This window comes from Pan troglodytes, chromosome 3, assembly GCF_028858775.2.
Source record: "Pan troglodytes isolate AG18354 chromosome 3, NHGRI_mPanTro3-v2.0_pri, whole genome shotgun sequence".
In the NCBI taxonomy this organism is placed as follows: Eukaryota; Metazoa; Chordata; class Mammalia; order Primates; family Hominidae; genus Pan; species Pan troglodytes.
This window is the reverse complement of record NC_072401.2, coordinates 14,188,778-14,210,578: the sequence shown is the minus strand read 5'-3', so window position 1 is coordinate 14,210,578 and position 21,801 is coordinate 14,188,778. Positions and strand designations below refer to the sequence as shown.

The window sequence follows — 21,801 nt, the reverse complement described above, 5'->3', positions numbered from 1 at the left end:
CCAGACCCAGAAGCCCCCTGACTAATGTTTGATTACCCATTTATAATCTGAATAAAAACTACGTATAATTTCTCACAAACTCGCTGATTCATTTCTTCTCTCACAGATCTCTTTGTCCAGGCCAGGGTTTCTCAACATTCGCTAATCCAGGACTTTTTGAGTAACATAAAAACAATTTCTCTCTCCCTCTCTCTCTTTCTCTCTCTGTGTGTGTGTGTGTGTGTGTATGTGTGTCTTTCTCTCACATGCACACACACACAGCAGATTTGCTGAGACAATCTCCTTCCTGTGTCTCCAGCGGAAGGCCCACCCCTTCCAATCACAGCACTAGATGATGAGAAGCTCCTCCAGGAACTGAACAGTCAGGTGCATCCCCAGGTACCATCTCTTTTCCCAAAGCACCTAGAACAGAACCCAGTACTTAATAAATATTTAGTTTATTTATTCTGTGTTGACTTCATAAAGTAAAAGAAAACGTTGCCTGAAATTAGTATCAACTCATTCAAAGTTCTGGCTCACTCCAATCTCCGAGGAAATATTTACCTCCAGGCTTCCCTCCACACATATGTGGAAATCAAAAGCCTGAAGAATTCTCCTACAATACCAATATCTTCACATTAAATGCAATTTTGCACAAAACGAAGTTAATTGCCTAGAAATATTCAGAGGGGTTGTATTAATTATTTTGTATAATAGAGTTTTATAAAGTATCTTCATTTGTGGAGAGAACTAACATTTATTGTATCAGGTACTTTATAATAATATAAATTGTATACTTTACCTCAATGCTCACAACATAGCTAGTGCAATTCCCATTTCACAGATGAGGAAATCAATGGACAATGAGTATGAAGTATCTTGAAGGTCAAGGTCATACACTGCCAACTGGCAGAGCCCAGGTCTCTGAAGGCTAAGTCTCATGTGCTTTTTGCTCCATCTCAACTGTTAACAGCTATAGAAAGGTCACATGGCCTGGAGCAATTACTTAATCTCTTTGGTCTTCACTTTTCTATCTGTAAAATGGGGAAGATAATATCACCAACATAACAGAGCTTTGCAGATCACATGAGTTGCTACAAGTAAACTGCTTAGGCCAGCATCTGGCATATAGTAAGAACAAAAACACAATTTGGTAATCATTATTTCTTGGCCTCTGGTGTTTTCCACAGAAGGAATTTCTGTGTGTTCAGGACGCTAAGGAGAGACCTCATGGGTTCATGGGAGATTGAGCTCTGATAAGGATGGGAAAACAGGAAGTAAACAGGCTGTACCAGGTGTCTCCTATTACAGCCTGTTTTGTTTTTCCCATGAAAAGGGCTTTCAACACTTGGTATATCATCAATGCCTATTTCCATGATTCATTTATTTTTTCTGACTTCTCAATGTGTGTTCCCAGCACCTGGAGGTATAAAAACCCACATAGTGAAACCCCAACATTGAGACATCACAGAAACAATACTTTTCAATCAGGACTCACAACCTGGATTTTTTGGGAAATGCAGAATGGAAGAGATCTTAGTGATGGTATTGCAATACCACCCCCTATTTTACTGAAGAGGAAACTGAGGCATGGAGAGGAAAAGCGGCTGTTTTCTCAAGCTCTTCCTCAATAGTTTGGTGAAGTGATCACCCTCCTTATTTTACATGTCTCACTGCTCCCCAGTGCACAGCTTATACTCCAGCCATTGCAAACTGTGCAAGCCCCCAGATAGACCATGTCCTCAACCCCAGGCCCATCTGCCTTGCACATGCGGTTCTTCAGCCCCCCAGAATCTCTGTCTGTATTGTTCACCTAGCTATTTGCAGCTTGTCCATCCAGCTCAGCTCAAACCCCCATGACACTCAACTGGCTTCTGTCAACAGACTCTTCCTCCTGCCAGGACTGCCTTCCGACTTTCCTAGTTTTATTTGCTTAATATAGTTCAGATCACAACACCGTCCTGCTTAAAAGTCTGTGGCATATAGTAAGAACAAAATGGGCCAGGCGCGGTGGCTCACACCTGTAATCCCAGCACTTTGGGAGGCCGAGGCAGGCGGATTAGGAGGTCAGGAGAGCGAGACCATCCTGGCTAACACGGTGAAACCCTGTCTCTACTAAAAATACAAAATAAATAGCCGGGCGTGGTGGCGGATGCCTGTAGTCCCAGCTACTCGGGACGCTAAGGCAGGAGAATGGCGTTGAACCCGGGAGGCGGAGCTTGCAGTGAGCCGAGATCGGGCCACTGCACTCCAGCCTGGGCGACAGAACGAGACTCTGTCTCAAAAAAAAAAAAAAAAGAACAAAATGGCTTCTAGACACGATTAAGGTCTAATCCAAACAAGATCCCCTAGGGGCATGTCCTGCCAACCTCTCTGACCTTACGTCTACCATCTCCCTGACACTGTGCTCCTTCCATAAGGTCTTTTCTTCTGCTCCCCAAACACCAAGAGTCTTGCGAGGGGCCTCAGGGCTTGTGCACCTGCTTTCTCTTCTCCCTGAAACCCTTGACCTCAGACTCACCTCACAGAAGTAACCCCTTGTCATTCTGATCTCAAGCCAAATGTCCCTGTCTCAGATTCCTCCCATCACCACATGGTTATTCTAACTTCCCACCCCTCTGGGTATTTTTCTGTAAAACATTTGCAACTCTGCAAATTTATTGTGTGTGTGCATTTACTGCCTGTCTCTCCCACTAGATTTTCTACTCTGTAAGAGAAGGAATATGGTCTTGTTTGCTGATCATCTTCAGAGCCTAGCACAGTGTCTGGTACAGAGCTGGTGCTCAAAAAGTCTGACCAGATGGATGGATGAATTCATACCTAACCCTGCCAGACTACCCCTAAAGGCTGGTGTTTTCAAAAAACTACAAATGACAGCTAATAAATTATCTGGTATCTACTGTCAATCAGCTAGGGTTTCCCAGAATAGTCTCAAAATATTGGTCTCATCATTGAAATGTTATGCATTGTTTTTCTTGAAACAATTCATTGTTCTCTCCACTCATCCTTATCTGAGAATTCTATTTTGATCTTCTCACCACATTTGGGTTTAAATTCCAAAAAATGGACAGATGAAGCATCTTCCTTTTGGTAAAAGATGCTAGAGATTCAGCGTCAATGTGCCTACTGCATTGACACAGAAGAGCCGCTGACCCAGGGATGCCCTGGGTCGGAGGGAAACAGACCCCCATGGAAGGGAGTCAAGGATCACAGGTTCTTTCTCCCTCCGAGGTGTGACTAATAATTATTCAATGTCTCATTCTCTTTATATTCTAAAGTACATTGGATGTTCTCTGAGGCCTCTTCCCAGGCTAAAGTTAATTAACATTCATTCACTCAACAAAGACAGACACATATATATATGCCATGTGTTTGTGCCAAGCACTGTCAAGATGCAGTAAATACAGCTGTGGAAGAACAGCCAAGAATATATCTACCTTCAAGGAGTTTATGGGATTCTCTGGAGCAAAATCTGCTATTGAATTCTCAAAAGGTTTTATCTTACTTATGGAATATTTTAATTCCAAGAGAGTGAGTTTCTTACACACTGCCACCCTGGAATGAGACGTTTAATCTTTGCCTTCCAGCCTCATCCTCTGCTTCCTACCATGAGTGACAGAAACCCCACCCCCTGCCTCTTCTCTTATCTCTGCTGGGTGTTTTGTCCAGCCAGTGCTTAGGCTTTCCCACTGTATTAGTAGGGGTTCTCTAAAGGGACAGAACTAATAGGATAGATGTATATACGAAGGGGAGTTTATTAGAAGACTTGACTCACACAATCACAGGTGAAGTCCCACAATAGGCCATCTACAAGCTGAGGAGCAAGGAAGCCAGTCTAAGTCCCAAAATCTCAAAAGTAGGGAAGCTGACAGTGCAACCTCCAGTCTGTGACCAAAGGCCTGAAAGTCCCCAGCAAGCCACTGGTGTAAGTCTAAAAATCCAAAAGCTGAAGAACTTGGAGTCTGATGTTTGAGGGCAGGAAGTATCCAGCAAGGGAGAAAGATGTAGGCTGGAGGACTCAGCAGTCTAGTCCTTCCACATTCTTCTGCCTGCTTTATTCTAGCCACACTGCCAGATGATCAGATGGGGCCCACCTAGATTGAGGGTGGGTCTGCCTCTCCTAGTCCACTGACTCAAATGTTAATCTCCCTTGGCAACACCCTCACAGACACACCCGGGAATAATACTTTGCATCCTGCAATCCAATCAAGTTGACACTCAATATTAACCATCACACCCACCAAACACCACAGATCAGATGGGGAGGGGGACTTAGCTGCACAAGGGAAGCTGCAGTGTATGCAAAGAGAGAATATGGGTTAGGATCCAGGAGTTGGGCATTAATCCCCACTCTGCCACTCACTTGGAGTCTCTTGAGAATGTCTCTTATCCTCTCTGGCTCTCAGTTTCCTTACCTATAAATAGGGTGTGGTGGCCATGAGAATGCACCTCTGAGAACTCCCACTACATGAAGCAGAATTGACCAAGAGTCCCAGCCTTACTGTGTGAGATCAGTTACCACATAGGCACCACCAGCAGCTCCCAGCTAAAGTCCGTGTGTGGCAGGGACACTTCTGAAAGAGGTAGGTGCATTTCTAGGAAACAGAGAACTCCTCTGATCAGCAACTCTGACCCAACTCTCCACCAGCTTTGCTAAAACTTTCTTCACACTGCATGGCAATCTAGTACTTTCCCCACTCAAACTTCTTGCCTCTCTGCTCCCCATGAATAAGACCTATATCATGGTCTGATGGCTCCCCCAGTCTCCGTGTTCCTTCACTGTTTCCCCTCGAGAGTGGTTTTTCTAATCAATCCCTTGCATACTTAATACCATCCTAACTCCTGCTTCTTGAACCAACACACTGGGAAAACAACACCATATTTTCCCTCACATGTTGTTATGAAGATGGTGTCAGTGAAAATGTCTTATAAAGTATATAAGGTTTACAAAATACAAAGCATCCTGTGAAAGAGACAGTATCATTCATTCATTTATTCCACAGTTTGGTACTGATCAGCCCACCATGAGCTGGGCCCTGGGCAAAGGATCTTGAAGTAAGGAATAATGTCCTTTCTTGACCAGATCAAAGGCTAGAGGAGACCCCCAGATTCAGCACGGCCTTGTTTTAGAAACTAATATCTTAGGCCAGGTACAGTAGCTCATGCCTGTAATCCCAGCGCTTTGGGAGGCCAGGGCTGGGGGATTGCTTGAGCCCAGGAATTTGAGACCTGGACAACATAGTGGAAGCTTGTCTCTAAAAAAAAAAAAAAAAAAAAAAAAAAAAAAAAAAAAAAAATTCAAAAAATTAGCCAGGTGTGGTGGCACATGCCTGTGGTCCAGCTTCTCAGGAGGCTGAGGTCAGAGGGAGGATCACTTGAGCCCAGGAGGCAGAGACTGCAGTGAACCATGATCACACCACTGCACTCCAGCCTGGGTGACAGAGCAAGACCCTGCCTCAAAAAAAAAAAAATTAAAACAAAAATAAAGAAAAGAGAAGGACAGGAAAATTCTTGTTTTATAATTTCAATTTTTATCTTAGATTCAGGGGTACATGTGCACATTTATTACATGGGTATATTGTGTGATGCTGAGATTCGGGGTATGATTGATCCCATCACCCAGGTGGTAAGCATAGTACCCAATAGTTAGTCCTCCAAACCTTTCTCCTTCCTGCCCTCCCTTCTACCTCTAGTAGTCTTCAGTGTCTATTGTTGCCATCTTTATGTGCATAAGTACTCAATGTTTAGCTCCCACTTATAAGTAGGAATATGTGGTATTTGGTTTCCTGTTTCTGCATTAATTCACTTAGGATAATGGCCTCCAGCTGCATCCATGTTGCTGAAAAGGACATGATTTCATTCCTTTGGATGGCCGCATAGTATTCCATGGTTTATATGTACCACATTTTCCTTATCTAATCCACCACTGATGGGCATGAAGGTTGATTCCATGTCTTTGCTATTATGAATACTGCTGGGATGAACATATGAGTGCACGTATCTTTTTGGAAAAATGATTTATCTTCTTCTAGATATACACCCAGCGATGCAGTTGCTGGGTCAAAAATAATATCTTAGATAATAATTTTTGGTAGGGAAATGGGGAAAATAAAACAGTAAGAGAAAAGATGAAGGAAAGAGGGAAGAAAGAGGTAGCCATTACACCAAGGAACTGTGAGTGTTAGTGGCTACCTAAGTGAGAGTTTTTAAAATTGCACTCAAATGCAATTCGATGCTCTACTCCTGCCAGAGTCTTGCAGCACCAGCGTGACTTGTTGGGATGCAATGGTTGTAACACTTCTGCGGGGAAACTTCCACTGTTGTTACCATTTCATGGTCCAGAATATTCAGCTAGACAAAAGACCTCCAGGAGAATATGTTCTGTGTTGTAATTTTCCAAAGGCGATATGATTATAAAACCCAAGCAGATGGAAAGACGATTGCAGTGGATGGGGAAAGCTGTTAGCAGTTTCCATTTGTAGACAAAACCATTATTTTTGAACAGATCGCTGCCAGAATTTAATGAATCTTGTACTCTTTGCACCCTCTGCTTTGCAGAAAGCCCTGTAGCTCTGTCAGACTTTGCAAACAGTTGTGGGATGCTATTTTTTGTACATTTGTTTATGTCAAAGGCATTGACTCATAGAGTTTCACATTTAGCTTGCTGTTAATCTCCAATCTGCCATTAATGTATAGTTCCCAACTCTGAAAATTGGACTTCAAAATAAATGGCGACCTGATCATACTTTATTTAAAATATTACTGCACCCCATCATTCTATGTCAAGGCTTAGCTTGTTTATGGGAGAGCTTGATTACATAATTACATATTAGAAATCATTTGTAAGGAAAATTGATTAGTGTATTTTACAGCAAGGATTTCACCAGAAATAACCCTGTCTCTCGCTGCAGGAGCAGAGGACCAGGTTGAAAATGGCACAACTTCAGGAGCTTGTCACTATCCTGTTTATTTCTTGTCACAGGAAGGAGTAATTGCCCATAGAGCAATGAGAAACAAAACTGTCGGCTTCGAACACTGTGATCCACAAATCAAGTTTTAGGCAATATGATGGGGTTATGGAAAGAGTGCTCAGCAGGAACTCATATGTCCCTAGTTCTCGTTGCAAGCCTGGGGGTAAATTGCAGGCAAATTGCTCACCCTCTCGAAACCTTCACTCCTTCATCAATAAATGGGAATGCAACAGTGGATTGCCAAGGGTAAGAGGTAGACAGTGTCCACACACAGATGCATGGGAGTTGAGCAGAAGCTCAAGGCAGAGATGAGCATCACTTCAGACTGGAAGATTAATGGAGGATGGGTGGATGACCATCATTTGGTGGTCCTTCCTCTTCAGTGTCAGGAGCACTAAGACAGTGCCCACTCAGCTTCCACACAGCCCCAGGATTCCCAGGTCAAGTCTCTCCATTTCTGTCTATCATGCTTTCCTGTCTGCATGTTCTCACTCCTGTCTGTGGCCTCGTTTTTGTTTTTCATGATCTCTGGGAACAGAAAAATTTGTTTTGAAAAAAAGAAGTCTGAATCTTTCTGTTCTCATGTTTGCAGCCTTTGTTTCTAGTTCTGCAGAAGATGATTTGCGTCTTTTTTTATGAGGTGAGAGTAAAGAAAGCACACTAATTAAAACCTCAAAATAATACCAGTCCATAGAAATATAATAATAACAACAACAAAGCTAGTAATAAGATCTGACCTTCCAATAGCATGGACTTTTATGAGGAACAATGGAATAAATGGTGAATTGTCACAAATATGAAAGTGCTTATTTAGATTAAAGAATTTTTAAATTAACTTTTACTTTGTTTTTTTCTCGTTTGTGAAGTCAGATTCATCATAAAAAAGGAAATGCGCATGAACAAATTAAAAGAAGAAGAGAAAAAAGAGGAGTGAAAAACGGAAGAAAGACAGGACAGAAATTATCATTCATAATCTCTCTTTCTAATTCCTTCATCCAAAGGAAAAAATTGTTAACATTTTAGGGCATCTTCTTACACTGTTTTCTGTGAATGTACAATATAAATTTACCAGAATAGAGTCACACCATACGTACTTGTACTATTACCTGCATCTTTAACTCAACTATATATCATAAGTAATTTTCCATGTTATAGTATATTTATTTGATCGCGCCATTTGAAACAGCTGTATTTTATCTCATTGCACATATTCACCATAATCCAGAAAAAAACACCCTGGAAACTTCTTTGTTACCATATCTTTGCACTTGTCATTATTTATCTCCAGTTCCCTAGCATTGTTTTGAAAATGTTTCTGCCATTATGAGAGCAAAATATAACAACTAGGACCAGCCCAAAGATTGTCTTAGAAACCAGGCATGTTGAATGGGTTGCAAACGAGACCTTTTCTTAGAAACTTGCTCATCTCTTCTATAAGGCTATGGCTTAAGCCCTTTCAGGCTGCTGCTTCCACTTGATGTGATACTTTTGCGCTTCCTGAGGGTAGCAATGTTTTATTCATCTCCTTAACACCAATGTCCATCTCAGGGTCCAGCCCATAGTAGGTCTCAACAAATAATTGTCCAACTGAACCAAACTAAACCCTTTTCTACTTGTGAGTAAATGCCTACTCATGCTGCAGGAAGTCCTAACTCAAAAATCACCTCCTTTTTTCTGTGAGCACGTAGTTTTTGTCTCCATCCACAATAATTTCAGATAATTTTATCCATATTCTTTATGGATAAAGATTTTCCAATAGATTTTCTGTGTCTGTGTATCTTCCTCACATATCAGACATGTTTATTCCCAGCACTTAGCAGAGTCTGGCATGAAATAAACTGAATGAACATTCAGAAGTTGGGGATTTTTTGAAGCTAGCACAGTCATACACAATGTTGGTACTTAATAAATGCTTGTTGAATTGAACTGAACTGAACTGAATTGGTGCTAGGATTTCCAGCAGTGAAATTGGATAAATTGCTACTTCTTTACCTCTCGTTTTACCCTTAATGATCTTACTGATGTCCAGTGATGGATGAGCACAACACAAACTGTTTCCCCTTTATCACCTCCCAAAACTGAAAATGCTGACACTTTTCATGCCCTGTTGATTCTTTTCCTTCTTACAAACGATAAGGTCGGACACGGTTTACTTGCAGTCATTGTATCGATCTTCATTCTGGAGATGCAATTGGATCTTTCCCTCACAGGCAAGTTGTCACTGACTTTTACTTGGAGAGACAGATACTGACCATGGGATGCACTGGGAGAAGCCAAGACTCAGTATTCAATTGTGACTGGCCCAGTGAGCTGGAATTTTTAACCAGACAGAGCTAACTTTTATTATCTTGTTGGATGGTCTCTTCCATGTTGCTTCCAGAAGAGCCTTATACAAACACAGATTTGTACTGTGAGAAAAGGGACATTAAATTATTTAAACTTTTAAATTAAATAAAATTTGCATCCTTTTTAAACTCACTGTTGTTTTAAGTCATATATCGGGTACACCAAAGAATAGTGAAGACAAAATCTATCTGAGTGAGCAGATTCAGATGAAGTAAGAGTATAGCTCTTTACCTTGGATAGGTCTGCCCAGTTTAAAAAACACATTCATAAGCATTGACTCAGTTGTCCTTGAGAAAACCCTTGCAAGAACAAAATACTTATTCTCAGAAGGAGAAACCAAGGCTCATAGAGAATAAGGAATAAATTGAATGTAGCACAGCTGCTAAGAGGTCAAATAGTCAAAGTCTTTGTTCTACTATATCTTGCCATTATTGGCTTTTGTGAAGTAAAACTGTTCCTAAACACTTTCCTATGCAATATCTCATTGGGTACTGACAATAACCCAGTGAAAATATTTTGTGATCCCGCTGCAGGGTAAAAATTTGTGTATCAGTAAGTGATTATTTTTAATGTAAAATTGAGCTAGATCTAACAACCATGCATAGGATTTGCATGTTAAAAACTACCAATGCTGATTGTTTAAAAATCAAATAAGGTCTAAATGAATGGAGAGACATACTGTGTTCAGGGATTGGAAGGCTTGACATAGTAAAAATGTCAGTTCTCCCCAAATTAATATGCAGATTTAATCACAATGCTCATCAGTATCTCAGCAAGAGTTTTTGTAGATACAGACAAGAGTATTCTAAAGTGTATGTGGAAACGCAAAGAAACTGTAATGGCTAAACAATATTGAAAATGAATTAAGTGAAAAAATTAGCCTACCCACTTTCAAGACTTATTTTACAGCTACATTATCAAGATTGTGTAGGAATGGCAAAAGAATAGACACATGAATCAACGGACCCAAATACAGAACCCAGAAATAGACCCACACTAATATGGCCAACTGATTTTTGACAAAGCTGCAAAAGTAATTCAATGGAGAAAAAATAGCCTTCTCAAGAAATGGTCTTGGGCCAATGGAACATCCATAGACAAGAAAAAAAAAAAGAATCTAAACCCAAATCTCATACCTTACTTGCCTTATTCAAAAATTAACTCAAAAACGATCATGGATTTTAGGTAAACAAAAAATTACATAATAAAAAAATCTTTAGATCTAGACCTAAGCAAAGGGTTCTCAGGCTTGACACCAAAAGCACAACCCTTAAAAGAAAAAAAAGGATAAATTTAACTTCATCCAAATAAAAACATTGCTCTGTAATAGACTGTTAAGAAATGAAAAGATGAGATTGGGTGCATTCAGGGTGGTACGGCCATAGACAGCATGGACAGAACTGGAGATCATTATGTTAAGTGAAATAAGCCAGGCACAGAAAGACAAACATCACATATTCTCACTTATTTCTGGGATCTAAAAGTCAAAATAACTGAACTCGTGGACATAGAGAGTAGACGTTACCAGAGGCTGGGAAGGGTAGTGGGAGGGTGCGGGGTTGGTAGTGGGGATGGTTACTGGGTACAAAAAAATATTTAGAAAGAATGAATAAGACCTACAATTTGAAAGCATAACAGAGTAACTATAGTCACTTAATCGTACATTTTAAAGTAACTTAAAGAGTATAACTGGATTGTCTGTTACTCAAAGGATAAATGCTTGAGGGGATGGTTAACTCATTCTTCATGATATGCTTTTTTCACATTGCACACCTGTATCAAAACATCTCATGTACCCCATAAAAATATATACCTATTATGTACCCACAAAAATTAAAAATTAAAAATGTTTTTAAAAACAAACAAGAAACGAAAGGAGAAGTTACAGAATGGAGGAAAATATTTGCAAACCACACGTCCAACAAAGAACTAGTACCTAAAATGTGTAAAAAAAAAAAAAAAACTCTCAAAATTCAACAGTAAGAAACTGTATAAAATGGATATAAGACATAAAGAGATATTTCTTCAAAGAGAATACAGAGTTAGAAAATAAGCACAAGAAAATATGTTCAACATCATTAGGCATTAGGAAAATGAAAATTAAAACTACAATGCGATAATACTACACACATATTAGAATGGCCAAAGTAAAAATAGCAACACCGCCATTGCTAGCAAGGATGCAGGGAAACTGCATTTTCATACATTGCTGATAGTGATATAAAATGGTAGAGTCACTCTGAAAAACAGTTCGACTGTTTTTTAAAATACTAAATATACAGCCACCATACGGTATGGAAGTAGCACTCCTGGGCATTTATTCCAGAGAAATAAAGACTTATGTTCACACAAAAATCTGTAAACAAATGTTTACAGCAGCTGTGTTCATAATAACCAAAAACTGGAAACAACCCAAATGTCCTTCAGTGGTTAAACAAACTGGTACATTCATACCATGGAATACAAAGCAATGAAAAGGAATTAATAATTAGCAATAAAAGGGAATGAATTATTGTTATACACAACAGCCTAGATGAATCTCCAGAGCATTATGCTAAGTAGAAAAGTCAATCCCAAAAGGTTTCATACTATATTATTCCATTTATATAACATTCTTGAACGAAAAATTTATCTAAATGGAGAAGAGACTAGTGGTTCCCAGGGTTTATGGAAGGGACAAGGGTAGGGGAAACTGGCCGTGGCTACTAAAGGGTAACACAAGGAATCCTTATGGTGATGGAATATTCTGCATCTTGACTCTGTCAATGATAATCTTAGTTGTGGTATTGTACTATTGTTTTGTAGGATATTATTACTGGGGGAAGGTGAATAAATGGAACACAGGAATTTCTTACAACTCCATGTGAATCTACAATTATCTCAAAATAAGATGCTTAATTTAAAAAATAGAAGTGGGGAAAAACGCCTAAAAAATAAAACAATATTCAGGAGGATGTCAGAGTTTGGGTTTCTACTAATAGTATAGACCACTTCTTGTGACCTCTTTTGCATTGGTTTTTCTCTAAATAAGATATCTGGATGAGACAATCACCCTTTTGACCACTTAACCACACCCAGAAAGTCATGGATTTATACTTACTGATTCTTCTGCCCAGATTGTACCTTCACTCACATTCTTCCATCAAGCTTCGCCTTGTGATTAAAGACACAGCTTATGTAACTGATGTATTACACACAGCAAGCACAGTAAATCATTAGCTCCTTTGTGCTACTACTCTATCTTTTATATACTTCTAGCTGCCACACTGTCTTTTGATGGTGTCTTGAAATTATCTCTATGTTCTTCTACCTTAGTAATTCCTTACTTATCCTATAAGAAAGTTTTGAGCATCAACTAATACAATGACTTTAAAGAGGCCGTGGGTGCGATCTGCACACTGCTCAGATCCTCCTGATCAACAGAAGCACTCATTTTTCCTCCCCTGCCCAGCTTCTGTGAGTAGTGGCTGCTGATGTCTCATAGCTGAATCCTTCTCCATACCCCTTGGCAGAGCTGAGCAGCCTTACCCCATGTTATACTTCTTTCTTAGGGACATCAGGTGATGTGAGGGTGCTGTTTTAGTTCTTCTGTTGCTATAATAGAATAACGCAGACTGGGTAATTTATTAAGAAAATTAATTTATTTCTCATAGTTCTGGAAGCTGGGAAGTCCAAGAGTATGGCACCAGTAGCTAGCAAAGGTCTTTCCATGGTAGAAGGGCAAAAGGCAAAAGCAAGAAGGCAAGACAGAGAGACGAAAGTGGGCCAAACTCACTTTTATAACAGGTCTCACAGTAACTAACCCACACCAGTGATAACAGCATTAATCCATTCATGACAGTAGAGCCCTCATAACCTCACTTCTTAGAGGCCCCACCTCTTAATACTGTTACAATGGCAGTTAAATTCAACATGAGTTTTAGAGGAAGCATTCAAACCACGGCAAGTACAAAGATCAACCCCACCTAGATTTGGCACAATTCTGAAGGGCCATCCCAGCTCCAAACTCCATGGAATCATCTAAAACCTCTATTGCAAGTGCACTAACTTCTCCGTCTGACCAATTATGTTTTCCTTATTCCCTATTAAGTGTTGTTGCAAAAACTACTCCTCAGTAAACTCCCTACACATACATCTTGATCTCAGAGCATTTCCCAAGGAACCCAGAGATAGTTAGTGCTAGAAGTAGTCTAAAGAATAGATTTTTTTTTTTAATTTTTGTTTTAAGTTCCGGAGTACATGTACAGGATGTATAGGTTTGTTATACAGGTAAATGTGTGCCATGGTGGTTTGCTGCACCTATCAACCCATCACCTAGGTATTAGGTATGCATTAGCCAGCATGCATTAGCTATTTTTTCCTAATACTATCCCTCCCCACACCCCACCCCTCAGACAGGCCCCAGTGTGTGTTGTTCCCCTCCCTGTGTCCATGTGTTCTCATTGTAAAGAACAGATTTTTAAATGGGATTTTGGAGCTATATCACCTGCCAGCTGGTTGACACTATGGACTTCATCACAAGTGATAGATGAAGTGCTAATAGCCCTCAGTATACTATAGCTGCAATTGTTACAGTTTTCACTAGTGTAAAACTGAGATGGAATATTGGTGGATGAAAAAAAGCAAATAGGGGCAATATCTCAAGTGTTGCAGATGTTCAGAAAACGCAATAATTTCAAGGATTATAAAAGTAAGTGGATTTTGCAGGTTGGGGGTGGGGGATATTGATGCACTAAAGAAATACAATGAAAGGCTAAGATGATCAATCACAAATGTAAGACAGAGTACCAAAGACAAAAGGCCCCCCTGGCAGCATGTAAGGAGACTCTCCTACTTCTATAGATAGACGACAGAAAAAAACTAGGGCTCAGACCCAGCATTTAAGCACAGTGGTAACGGAGTTCCCGAGAAGACTGAATTCTCAACCCCGGCAAGTCTGCTCCTCTTAGGTGAGAGCTCTGATTAGAAAGGAGATGTGGGATAAAAAGACTCGTGTCAATACACTCAGAAATCTTGAACTTCCAGATTCTCCTGACTACTCCAGGCCTGGAGAAGCATCTTATTCCTCCATATTCCCAGTTCTCCTCCCCTTGATTAAAAATGATGCAGAAGCCTCTGTCTTGCATCATTTCCAACATATCTAAGTCTGTGCTAATGAGGGGACTCTTGCTGAGCCCCTAGAGAGCTTCAAGATCAGGTCTGGTTGCCAGAGGAGCCAACCATGTGATTAAAATGTTAGAACTTTCAGTCCCACTCCCCAACTTCCAGTGAGGAGAGAGGGGCTGAAGATTAAGTTAATTACCAATGGCCACTGATTTTACCAATCATGCTTATAGAAATGGAACCTCCATTAAAAGTCTAAAAATTAAAGTTTAGAGAGCTTCCCAATTGGTGAAGACGTGGAGGTGCTAGAAGGGTGGTGTGCCCAGAGAGGGCATGGAAGCTCTGCACTTCTTCCCCTATGCCTTACCCTATGCATCTCTTCCATTTGATGATTCCTGAGTTGTACCCTTTGTAATAAACTGAGAGGAACAAGTAAAGTCCTTTCCCGAGTTCTGTGAGCCATTTTAGTAAACTATCAAACATGGGAACCACCAACTTTGTTTTTTTGCATAAATGCACACACAAAAAGTTTCTGGTAGGCCGGGCGCGGTGGCTCACGCTTGTAATCCCAGCACTTTGGGAGGCCGAGGCGGGCGGATCACGAGGTCAGGAGATCGAGACCATCCTGGCTAACACGGTGAAACCCCGTCTCTACTAAAAATACAAAAAAATTAGCCGGGCGTGAGGGCGGGCGCCTGTAGTCCCAGCTACTTGGGAGGCTGAGGCAGGAGAATGGCATGAACCCGGGAGGCGGAGCTTGCAGTGAGCCGAGATTGCGCCACTGCACTCCCGCCTGGGCCACAGAGCGAGACTCCGTCTCAAAAAAAAAAAAAAAAAAAAAAAAAAAAAGTTTCTGGTAGAATACAAAATAAACTTCTAATATTTAGCTCTTCTCTGGGGGCCACGGGTAGGGGGGAAATGCACTTCTCAAATATAAAGAAGATTCATATTTTAGCTTTCAGAATTTTGTACCATTTGGGGCCGGGCACAGTGGCTCATGCCTGTAATCCCAGCACTCTCAGAGGCTGAGGCGGATGGCTCACTTGAGCTCAGGAGTTCAAGACCAGCCTGGGCAACATAGGGAAACCCAGTCTCTACTAAAAATACAAAAATTAGCCAGACATGGTGGCACATGCCTGTAGTCCCAGCTACCAGGGAGGTTGACACCAGCCTAGGCAAAGTGGCGAAACCTGGTCTCTACTAAAAACACAAAAATTAGCCAGGAGTGGTGGCATGCACCTGTAGTCTCAGCTACCTGGAAGGCTGAGGTGGAAGGATCACTTGAGCCTAGGAGGTGGAGGTTGCAGTGAGCCGAGATCGCACCACTGCACTCCAGCCTGGGTGACAGAGCAAGACTCTGTCTCAAAAAGAAGAAAAGAAAAAGAAATTTGGACTATTTAAATGTTTCACCCTATTCATTTATTTGATTATTTTTAAATAATAGAAAAGATTATGTTTTGTAAAGAAAAAAGCCAAGAAATCTGAACTAATTTTAAATAAGAAAATAAAATATTGACTAGCATAGGGAAGTAATACCCATGGCTGAGCAAATTGGCCCTGAAATTCAAACTCATCACAAGGAACCAACTAAGCAGTAGTCACTAGCCTTGACAGATGGACATTGCCCATAGAGAGCATTGGTCCTCAGCCTGATCACTGGGAAAGAGAATGAAACAAGAGATCATTTTGGCCATATCCCCATGACACTCAAGTGTCTGATGAAAACCAAAGCATTCAGGTAAAAAGATCTAGTTACTCTGCCCACCTGACATATTGTCTCAATCTCGAGACACTGTGGACTATTAACTGGTTTTTAAGTTTCCACGTGGACACCTAGAATAGGGAAACATAGTCTTTATTTGCAAAAAGAGAGATGACATTGGCGATTGTTAAAATTCTCAAGTGGGGTCAATGCTTAGGGGTGAATGCCATTTTCTTTCACATTCTTGATTGCAATAAAAATGGAATTTGAAGAGGTTTACTATTCCCCAGAACCAACAGGATTCACCTGTACCATGTGTACTGCTTAATTCTCCAAACAGGATCAGCATAATGTAGTAGAAATGCCAACAAATGTGGGATCAGGAGAGCTAGGTTCAAACCTCAGGTGTGCTAAATAACATTTGGTTAAGTCACTTAAATAGTAGGCCTTGATTTTTTCATTTACTGAAAAGAGAACTACAACATTTCACAAGTAACTTATGTATTGTTTAGAAAGAAAAGGAATCCAATATTCACACATTGTCAACAATTGAAACAGGAAAACCTTAGCCTACCTAAGGAATATTAAACAATGAGTGCTCTTTCAACACTTTGATACTTCACTTAAATAGCTGTGTTAGGGGATATTTAGCACTCTATCCATTTTTTAATGAAATATCCCTATCAGCCACAGGATAATTACTAAGCAATACAATGCTTTTTATTTTCTCTTACATTGCTTTCAGATGAAATTAAGCTTCACAGAATAACATCTATCACATTCAGATCACGTTTTTGCACGTCTAACTTGATTTTTTCTCCTGAGTTTTACTAAGTGATATTGATATTAATCAGTTTCAATTTTGAAACAAAAATAAATTCACATTGCCTCTTAATTCTTAACTTAATATGGTGCCATACTTTTCTTCATGCCATGCTGTCTGCTCCCAATGCCCTGCCTTCACCTGACCCTACATACACTCTGCTACCTGCCAAATTTTTAACCAGTTAAATTAAGCCAGAACGCAAAACCTCATAAGGACACCTCTTTTTCGGAGTCCCCTGCCTATAGTAAAAATAACTCCCCTCCTTTTTCCATTGAGTTGGGAAAGTAATTTTGATCAATCATGAATGATGCTCATGGGCAGGGGGAGATCAAGAGTTTTGTTTCCAACATGCCAAAGGCAACTATAGAGTTGGAGCTCTCATCAGCCATCCCAGGGTACTGGTCTAACCCTGGGATGTCAAGGGTGAAACAGCCTGCTCTTTGCTCACAGAGGGCCATGCAGCTCTGGCATATCCATCCTCGCCTTTCTCTCCAAAAAGGAGGGACAAAAGATGCTCCACATACCCCATCTCAATTTATCAAGGGTAAGAGAGTAAGATCAAGGAGAGAGATTAAGGGGAGGCTTCCATGTAAGCAACACTCACACAATGTAGCTTACAGAGACACATAGCTCTCTCTCATCTGCCCTTCCATCAGGAGAAAAGCTTTTGCTGCATGAATCCTCTTTCTCCCCAGTTTTCTCCTGTATATGAGAAAGGGACAAGGCACCTGAAGTGCCAGTGGACTAACCAGAACACTGCATCCAAAAGTAACCAAAAGATGACATTCACCTGTGGCTGATTGTCTCTCCCCCTGACAAAGTTGCATGGGGCCAGATATGGTCCATGAAGCCCCAACTCTTACACACCATGCATCCTCACCATTGTGCCAAACTTCTAGCCCATTTCTTAGTTCTTAGTTCAAGCATCCACTTCCCAAACGTATTTCCTCAGACATCCCTTTCCTCCAGTTGGGTTTGGTGCTCTTTTCCTGGGCTTGCCCTTTGGGCTCCCTTTGCTTCTTATTCATGCCATGATTACAATTCTTTTCACATTATATTGCAATTTTGTCCATTTCCCCTAAGGACTGTGAGCTTGGTTCTGATTCCCAGTTAAGAAAATAGATAAATTTAGCTGAATACTCACACTGTGCCAGGCATCATGCTAAGTTCTGCACATACTGCTCATTGACTTCTCCCACTATGCACACAACTCAGTACTACCTCCCATTTCTCAGATTGGGAAAAGTCAAAGCATTTGCACAAAGTTATGCAACTAATCAAGATTTGAACTTAAGCATCCTGATGCCCAGCCCATATGTTTAACCACTATATTATATCTCAGTCCTTCAAGATACAGAATTCTGAAGGATGAAGAATAGCCCACGGGGTGGACAATGGCGAATGGGCATTCTTTGTCTAATAACCTACAGATGTAAAGACTCCAAAGTACAAAATAAAATGATGCATAAGAGATGGAGGAGGGAAGAGTGGCTGGTGAGTCAGAGAACTAGGTGAAAACAAAACCTCCAAAGAATTGTTTTGCCAAAATAAAGGATTTAGAACTTGGACTTTATCCTTGAGCTAGTTGGGATCAGAAAGAGTTTTAAGTAGAAATAGAACAAGATTATATGTTTATTTTAGAAATATATTTCTGTTGGCAGTATAGAAAGTGGCTTAAAGGAGTAAGGTTGAAAGTTAAACTGGGCAATATAATTGAATGACTATAAGGTGTCAAGCATTGCACCAGGTTTTAAAGTGGGAGGTGTGAGGTAGGGAGAGTACAGTAATAAAGACTGAGAGTCCCTACCTAACTTCAAGACTTCTACAATGTGGCAATGGTCTACCAATATCCTACAAGAAAGTAAAAGGTGGAATGAAGAAATAGGCACTGTGATAGAAATCTGGAGAATCAATAAGATGAATGGTAGATTGTTATGGGAACCATGTGGCACCACGCCTCAATCCAAACCCACAGCAGACATCATACATTGATCATGGCCTTTTTGCTGTGGATTCCAGATGTAACCTCAGACATCTTCTCAACAAAGCATCACAGGTCCCACTACCACTTGATCAGTTTGGCTTCCAAGTTAAGAACTATTTGCCCTCTCAAGAGGGCTAGATCTTGAATGCAATTGTGTTGAAGGACGGCTACATTGGGAGGAGTAAGAAGGTAGATTTTCCCTCTTCTCTTTATCTTGGCATTACTATAGGTGGCCACACATTAGAAAGTAATTGAGAAATACCTGTTAGTCGGGAATTAGAAAAATGAATATTCCTTCTCTATCCCAGGCAGGATGGCCAAGCAGATGTTCATATGTAACTGTATGGTGGCAAAAAGTGACCTCGTCATGATGAATTAAACCCAAGACCTAACAGCTCATACATCTGTATGATTATCTGAGAGCAAGTGTGTACAAGAATAAAACAGAAAAATAATCTTAGGATTGAAGAGCATTCAAACAAAGCCACTTTCAAAGTCCTTTTTGCCCTGTTGCACCTTCTAGGAGTATAATACACAGGGTGCATTGACGATGGGCTCTCCCTAGCTAATGCCTCTTCTAAAAATCTGCAGGAACATTCTCCCAGAGCAATGGAATGAACTTCATTTATTAGGACATCCAGGAGCTTGCATGTTCCATCTTCCCACCAGCTCTATAAAGTTAGCAGGAACATCTCCATTTAACAGATGAGAGGAACCAAGGGAAAGATTTGTTCAGTAACTTTCCCAGGGATGTCCAGCTCTGCGGCAAGACCAGGATGTGAACCCAGTTTTGTCCACTCCAATGTGCAATCCAGCCACTGACCTCACACACCTTTGGTGGTCTCTGTTAGGAAGGCCTGTCTAGAATGCTGGGCAAGAAAAATAAGATAAGCAGGAGAATTTCCCACAGGTGGTTACTTTGTGAGAGAAAAAAAGGGAAAATCCAAGACTTCGCCCTTGGGAATGAGCGTTTGGCAGCCTCCTGGGACTGGAGAAGACCAGGTCTCCCTTTCTCAACAATCCCATCCACTTTCTTTCCCAGAAGACCCACATTCTGCTTTGCTGTGTTTCTAACCAGCTGAGTCTAACATTGGCTTTCTTTTACATTACTGCCCCAGACAACACTCTGTGGCAGAAATGAAGCTGCAGCAAGAATAAATCCTGTTTGGTTAATAGGATTTATTAACTGGGTTAGCAAGGTCTGCCTGAAACAGCTGATGACTGTCCAGCCAAATGCAACCCAGTGCCATAACATCCATTCATTTATAATTGTTTAACTAAAATAAAATGAAATAAACAGAGAAATTTCCTCATTTACCTTATCATCCATCCCCCTGTCCAAAACAGCCTTTAGTCCTATTAGATAAAGGATGGCCTCAGCTGGAAAAGCAAGAGAAATAACAGTTTATGTGGCAGCTTTTATTTATAGAGGGCCCAGGTAATCTAAGTATAATTTAAGGAATGGTTTCCCCATGTTTTTCTCCCAAGGGTAATTTTAACTATAAATGATTTTCACTTTATAAGCGAATTCTAGAATCTTTAACTCTTTTCTACGCATACGTTCATTCCTGTGTAGGATTAGACTCTACTCTTACCTAGGCAAAAGGACAAAGAGAAGTTGGGTGGATTTGAGAGCTCTCCAGATGCAGATTTTAGGACTTGGTAATGGATGAGATGCCACAAGGAAGAGGAAAAAATTCCAGGATGACTCCCAGGTTCCACTTTTGGCAACTGGGCATGTCCATGAACTTCCTCATCTTCCCAATGCTTAGCACGTCAGGAACAAGCAATCGCTCTAAATCTGCAGAGGAAACCAGCCTCAAAAAGGTTCCATTTGTCCTTGATGATCCAGAGGATAAAATAGTACACACCTACATATAATTAACTAAAAGAAGAGTAATATAAATATGAACATAGGATTGTAGCAGAAAAGTTACAGACACCTAACTTGAACCAGATGAACCTACACAAGAAAACCCACTGTAATTTCAGGCTATTTAAATACCATGCATTTCTTAGTTAGAAAGCCTTGTCTAGATAAAGGTAAAGTTTTCATATTTGCACTGGGTTTAATTTCTTCTTGCCTTGATATGCCCGAAGTGTCTGCAAGTTTGAGAATCATCAAGCACTTCTTACTATGCACACCCCCCTAGCACTCCTGAAAACACCCTCCCTATATAAGTTTTCTTTGTTTATAAACACACGGGCCAAGGTGCAGACCCAAAGAAATGCATCACTTTTTTTGGACTTTCACTCTCACAAAAGAACTACCAAATGTCTAATGAGTGCCTAAATATGCAGGCTTAGGGCAAGGGACATATCTTAGAAATGATGGGAATATTGTCCAGTTCTTTACAAGCCTTTTCCTTCAGTGATTCTCCAACTTTCCAGCAGTGGAGACGGCCATGAGAGCACATGAAAGTGGCTGTGTACTGCTGGGAAATGCTAAAAGCCTGAAGTGAATGCCACAAAAGAAAAACTTTCATAATCTCATGTTTTAGATTAGCATTCAGGAAAGTTGTATATTATACTTCGAAACATGTGTTTGTTTTTGTATTATGATGATAGAAGAAGATGCCCCACCCTTGTGCTATAGGTTCATATAACTCCTGTCAATCACCATGTGTCCAGATGTAGCCATATCTTAGTGTAAGGAACAATAACTTCAAGTTTATGTAAAGATGTCACTCTGCCACACAGCTGGCACAACACAGACACGGGGCTTCACCCATCCCATACTGATATCAGCCATATTCCCAGTCTCTTCATCCGGACCCATCTTACTCTCTGCTTGCCAGTCTATCCACAATTTAATCCATTTCTAATCCACCATTTCTCTTCCTTTCATGACTTCACTTTAAACCAGTTCTGGGCACTGTTTTCTAACTTT

The 21,801-nt window shown here is 40.6% G+C and overlaps 1 long non-coding RNA gene across 1 annotated transcript in view; it reads right to left on the bottom strand.

The window, feature by feature from the left end:
• Positions 1 to 211: 211 nt before the first annotated feature.
• LOC134809867 (uncharacterized) overlaps positions 212 to 21,801 on the bottom strand; it is an 83,845-nt gene continuing 62,255 nt past the window's right edge. Inside the window, exon 3 of the long non-coding RNA XR_010156480.1 lies at positions 212 to 1,013. This is a non-coding gene — a long non-coding RNA (uncharacterized LOC134809867). The remainder of the gene's footprint in view (positions 1,014 to 21,801) is intronic.